Genomic DNA, 6,762 nt, shown 5'->3' with positions numbered 1-6,762 from the left:
CTGGGGTTCCTGGAAGCCCTTCTGCCTCCAGGCTACACTCCCAGACCTATTTTTACAGTTTTATTTGGAAACAGGGTCTCCTAAGCCAGCGCGTGGGGCTGGCTTCGAACCTGCGTGATCCTCTTGTCTCTGCCTCCCAAGCGCGGGGATTACAAGCGTGTGCCACCACGCCCGGCATGGAATTATTTTTTTAATTTAATTCTTATGTATGTATTTTGTGGTACTGGGGATTGAACTCAGGGGCTTTCTACCTCCAAGCCACACCCTCAGCCCTATTGTGACTTTTATTTTGACATAAGTTCTCACTAAATTGCTGATACTGGCCTTGAACTTGTGGTCCTTCTGTCTCAGCCTCCCAAGTATACTGTGATTACAGATGTGTGCCACTATAACATCTTCAGTGTGTGTGTGTGTGTGTGTGTGTGTGTGTGTGTGTGTGTGTGTGTGGTATTGGGGATGAAACACAGGATTATTCTACTTCTGAGCTATACTTCCAGCCCTATTTTTTACTTTTATTTTTATTTGTATTTTGTGGTACTTGGGATTGAACCCAGGGGCATTCTACCTCCAAGCTACACCCCAGCCCTATTTTTAATTCTTTATTTTGAAACAGGGTGTCACTAAGTTGCAGAGTGCCTCACTAAGTAGCTGAGGCTGGCTGGGAGCCTGTGATCCTCATGTCTTGGCCTCCCAAGTACTGGGATTACAGGTGTGCGTCACCACAGCCTGCTCTATGTTTTTTTTGTGTCTTTTGTGGTACTGGGGATTGAACCCAGGGGTATTCTACCTCTGAGCTACATCGCCCAGCCCTACTTTATTTATTTGGAAACAGGATCTTGCTAAGTCGATGTGAACCTCACTGAGTTGCTGAGGCTGATTTTGAACCTGTTATCCCCCCTGTCTCAGCCTCCCAAGTGACAGGGTTACAGGCATGTGCCACTATGCCCGGCTCTGGTTTCATTTTTGTATTAATAATTGATAGTGTCTATGATTAAGTTTCACATGATCTTGTATCATACAAAATCTTGTACCCTGCAACCTTGATGGGCCTAAATACTAATGGTATTCTACTGGTTTTGTCGTAGTGTCCTTAAGATTTTCTATGTATGAGTATGAGATGATGTCTTCTGAAAATATCTTTTTTTTTCTTTTCCATTCTGGATGTTTATTTATTTATTTATTTTTTGGCCTAATGTCCCTGGCTAGACTTTCAGCACAATACTGAATAGAAGTGGTGAGCAGGGACTTCCTTGTGCTGTTCCTGACTTTGGCGGAAGTTTTTAGTCTTTCATCATTAAGTATGATGTTAGCTGTGGGGTTTTTGTAGATGTCTTTTATTGTAAGGAAGTTCTCTTGCATTTGTAGTTTGTTGAGTGCTTTTATCATAAAGGGCTATGGAGCTTTGTCAAATGCTTTTTCTGAATTGATTTAGAAGATCATGTGGTGTCTGTCCATTATTCTATTAATATGGTATATTACATTGAGTAATTTTTCTAGTGTTTTAGTCAGCATTCTCATTGCTATGACCTCAAATACCTGATGAACACAAGTTAGAGGAAGAAAGATCTATTTGGGGGCTCACGGTTCTGGAGGTTTCAGTCCATGTTAGGCCAGGTCATGTCTGTAGAGCTCAGAGCATAAGGGTGGAAAGCAGGAAAGAGGGGAGGAAGGGGCAAGGAACATATATAATTCCCAAGGCCACACACCCAACGAACTACCTCCTTCAGCCACACCCTATCTTCCTACTTTACCATCCAGTAAATTTATTAATCAAAATGATTTAGCCACTGAGAAAGTGAAAACCTTTATATTTCAATTCAATCACATCTTATTTTTGTTTTCTTTTTGGTATTGAGAATTATGCCTCTGAGCTACAGGCCTATTTTATTTTTTTAATTTGAAATGGGATCTCACTAAGTTGCTGAGACTGGTCATAAAATTGTGATCCTCCTGTCTCAGCCTCCCAAGTACTGGGATTACAAGCATGTACCACCATGCCCAGCTTAGTATTAATTAATTAATTAATTAATTAATTTATTTATTTTTGGTGGTACTGAGGTTCCTGGAAGCCCTTCTACCTCTGGGATATACTCCCACGGGCTACACTCCCAGACCTATTTTTTAACTTTTTTATGTGGAAACAGGGTCTCTTAAGCCAGCAAGGCTGGCTCCGAACCAGCGTGATCCTCCTGTCTCCGCCTCCCAAGAGCGGGAATTACAAGCGTGCGCCACCACACCTGGCTTTTATTTTTATTTTTTTGGTGGTACTGGGGTTCCTGGAAGCCCCTCTACCTCCAGGCTACAAAAATCCCAGACCTATTTTATACTTTTTTATTTTTTTTTATTTTGGAAACAGGGTCTCTCTCTCTCTCTCTCTTTTTGGTGGTACTGGAGGTGGAACCCAGAGGCTTTCTACCTCCGGGCTATATTCCCAGACCTATTTTATATTTTATTTGGAAACAAGGTCTCACGAAGTTGCTGAGAGCCTCACTAAGTAGCTGAGGCTGGCTTCGAACCTGCGCGATCCTCCTGTCTCAGCCTCCCAAGTGCGGGGATTACAAGCGTGCGCCACCACGCCCAGAGTTAGTTTTTATTTTAAAACAGGTTCTCAACAAGTTTCTGAGGATCTCGCTAAGTTGCTGAGGCTGGTCTTGAACTTGTGATCCTACTTTCTCAGCTTCCCAAGTACTGGGGTTATAGGCATTCACCACTACATCCAGCTTAGTATATTTCTTAAAATTGACAGAAAAATTATACATATTTATAGGGTACAGTGTGACATTTCAATACATGTACATGACATGTAGTGATTAGATAAGGGTATATTGACATATCTATCACCCCAGACATATATAATTTCTTTTTGTTGAGAACATTCAAAATCCTATTAGCATTCTTTAAATATTGAATTGTTGCCAACCATAGTTATCCTACTGTGCTACAGAACTCTAGAGACTCTAGAAGTTATTCCCCCTCTCTATACACAGCACTGAATCCAGAAATCATCCTTTCTCCATCCCTCCCTTCTCCACACCTTTGTAATTTACTTTACTTTTTTCCCCCAGTACTGAGGATTGAACCTAGGAGTGCTCTACCTCTGAGTTACCCTTCTCCACTCTTTTCAAATTTTATTTGGAGACAAAGTCTTGCTAAGTTTCCCATGCTGCCCTTGAAATTGGAATCCTCTGACTTAGCCTCCTAAGTTTCTGGAATAACTGGCAGGCACCATTGCAACTGGCTAATTCTACTTATTTTTATCTCCTCCATTAAAACGGCCACAAGCAAGCTGGGCGTGGTGGTCCACACTTGTAGTTCTAGCATTCCGGAGGCTGAGGCAGGAGGATTGCAGTTCGTGGACAGCCTCAGCTACTTAGTGAGGCCCTTTGCAACTTGGTGAGACCCTGTTTCAAAACAAAGAATAGAGCTGGGTGTGGTGGCGTACTTGTAATCCCCGCGCTTGGGAGGCTGAGACAGGAGGATCGCGCAGGTTCGAAGCCAGCCTCAGCTACTTAGTGAGGCTCTCAGCAACTTAGTGAGACCCTGTTTCCAAAGAAAATATAAAATAGGTCTGGGAGTATAGCCCGGAGGTAGAAAGCCTCTGGGTTCTACCCCCAGTATCACCAAAAGAAAGAAAGAAAGAGCCTGGCGTGGTGGCGCATGCTGTAATGCCCGCTTGGGAGGCGGAGACAGGAGGATCACCCAGGTTCGAAGCCAGCCTTGCTGGCTTAAGAGACCCTGTTTTCAAATAAAAATATAAAAAATAGGTCTGGGAGTGTAGCCCGGAGGTAGAAGGGTTTCTAGGAACCCCAGTACCACAAAAAAAGAAAGAATAGAAAATAGGGGTTGGGGTAAAACTTGGAGGTAGAATGCCCCTGGGTTCCATCCCCAGTATTGCAAGGAAAAAACAAAAGAATAGCCACAAGCATAAATATACTTAACCTTTTTTAGGGAAGATACTGGAGATTGAACCTAGGAGCATTCTACCTCTGAGCTTTACCTCCAGCCCTATTTTATTTTTTATTTGAAATGAGATGTTGCTGAGGGTCTAAGTTGTTGAGGCTGGCCTCAACCTCGGATCCACCTGTCTTTGTTTCACAAGTACCGGGATTACAAGTGTGAGCCATCATGCCCAGCTGCTTATCTTTTTTGTTCAATCATCTCTCCAATGCTGAATTCAGGGCCTACCACATAGTAGGAGATTTATTTATTTATTTATTTATTTATTGGTACTGGGAATTGAACCCGGGGTTACTCTACATCTGAACTACACCTCCAGCCTTATTTTATTTTATTTGGGTCTGGGGATGGAACCTAGGGGCATCTGACCTCCAAGCTACACCCCCTGCCCTATTTTTTATTCTTTATTTTGAAACCGGGTCTCACTGAGTTGCAGAGGGCCTCACTAAGTAGCTGAGGCTGTCCACAAACTGCAATCCTCCAGTCTCAGCCTCCCAAATGCTGGGATTACAAGCGTGCGCCACCACGCCCAGTTTATTTTTTGTTTTGAAACAAGCTTTCACTAAATTATTGCACACTGGCCTCAAACTGGCAATCCTCCTGCCTCAGCCTCCCAAGTATTGGAATTATAAGTGTGTGCCCCCATGCTCTCCTCGATATAAGTTTTAAGTGAATGGTGTGGCCATGGTGGAAGGGAACAGAAACAAAAGAAAGTTGACCTTATCCCATATACTTATCCAGGAGCTGATCCTTAATTAAGATGAGTCAGAACTTGCCAGATCTAAGGAAGAAAGTGCTAGATCACATGAGAGTGAGGCCAGAGAAGGCTCTCCAGGGGCCGGTCCTGGAAAATCCAGTAGGAATCACACAGACCCTGGGGTTCAGTGAGGCCCATAGGGTGGAAGAAACAGCAGGCAGTAGTTGGAAGAATGATGAAGCTGGAATGAATGAGTATGGAATGGAATGAGAATGAGGCAGTAGCTGGAAGAATGAAGCAAAATACAAAAGGAGGAAGGAGCTGGGCCTGTAGTGGTGCAGGCCTGTGCTCCCAGTACTTGGGAGGCTGAGGCAGGAGGATCGCGGTTCGCGGACAGCCTCAGCTAATTAGTGAGGCCCTCTGCAACTCAGTGAGACCCTGTTTCAAAATAAAGAATTAAAAATAGGCCGGGCGTGGTGGCGCACGCTTGTAATCCCCGCGCTTGGGAGGCAGAGACAGGAGGATCGCGCAGGTTCGAAGCCAGCCTTGCTGGCTTAGGAGACCCTGTTTCCAAATAAAAATGTAAAAATAGGTCTGGGAGTGTAGCCCGGAGGTAGAAGGGCTTCCAGGAACCCCAGTACCACCAAAAACAAAACAAAAAAAAAAAGAATTAAAAATAGGGTTGGGACGTAGCTTGGAGGTAGAATGCCCCTGGGTTCCAAACCCAGTAACACACACACACACACACACACACACACACACACACACACACATATATGGAAGTAGGAAGTCGAATGCAGGGGCAGGGACACACACCTGTAATCCCAGCCTCAATCCTCAGGGGGATCCTCAGGAGGATCACAGGTTCAAGGCCAGCCTCAAAATTTAGTGAGACGATCAGCAACCTAGCAAGATCCTGTTTCAAATTAAAAAAAAATAAAAATAAAGCCAGGTGTGATTGTATGCACCTGTAATCCCAGTACTTGGGAAGCTAAGTCAGGAGGATCACAGGTTCGAGGACAGCATCAACAATTTAGCAAGGTCCTCTGAAATTTACAAATTAAAAATAAAGCCAGGCGTGGTGGCATACGCTTGTCATCCCGGTGCTTGGGAGGCGGAGACAGGAGGATCGCGCAGGTTCAAAGCCAGCCGCGCTGGCTTAAGAGACCCTGTTTCCAAATAAAAAGTATAAAATAGGTCTGGGAGTATAGCCCAGAAGTACAAGGGCTTCCAGGAGCCCCAGTACCAACAAGAAAAAAAAATAGAGCTGGGGATGGTGGTGTACACTTGTAATCCCAGTGCTTGGGAGACTGAGACAGGAGGATTGCACAGGTTCGAAGCCAGCCCCAGATACTTAGGCTCTCAGCAACTTAGTGAGATCCTGTTTCCAAATAAAATATTAAAAAATAGGTCTGGGAGTATAGCCTGGAGGTAGAAAAAGCCCCTGGGTTCCACCGCCAATACCACACACAAAACAAATTAAAAATTGAGTAGAGCTGGGAGTATAGTTTGGAGGTAGAATGCCCCTTGATTCAATCCCCAGTAGCACAAAAAGTATACATATATACATACATACATACATACATACATACTTAAAAAATTATGTGAGCCGGGCGTGGTGGCGCACGCCTGTAATCCCAACGCTTGGGAGGCTGAGACAAGTGGATCGCACAGGTTCGAAGCCAGCTTCAGCTACTTAGTGAGGCTTTCAGCAACTTCGTGAGACCTTGTTTCCAAATAAAATATTAAATAGGTCTGGGAGTATAGCCTAGAGGTAGAAAGCCCCTGGGTTCCATCCCCAGTACCACCAAAAAAAAAGAAAAAAAGAAAAAATAAAGTTCTGTGAATGTAGCTTGAAGATAAAATTCCCTATACTGGTTCAATTCCCAGTGCCAAGAAAGAAGAAAGTGTGTGTGTGTGTGTGGGGGGGGTGAGTATCATTGTCAGGGGCCATTTTTTATATATTTATTTAGGTGCTGAGGATTGAATCCAGGGGCATTCTACCTCTGAGCCCTATTTTATGTTTTGTTTTGAAACAGTCTCGCTAGGTTGCCGAGAATCTCCTTACATTACTGAGGCTGCCCTCCAACCTGTGAGCCTCCCATCTC

The sequence above is a fragment of the Muscardinus avellanarius genome, assembly GCF_963383645.1.
Source record: "Muscardinus avellanarius genome assembly, chromosome: X".
In the NCBI taxonomy this organism is placed as follows: Eukaryota; Metazoa; Chordata; class Mammalia; order Rodentia; family Gliridae; genus Muscardinus; species Muscardinus avellanarius.
Note: the sequence above shows the minus strand (reverse complement) of the source record.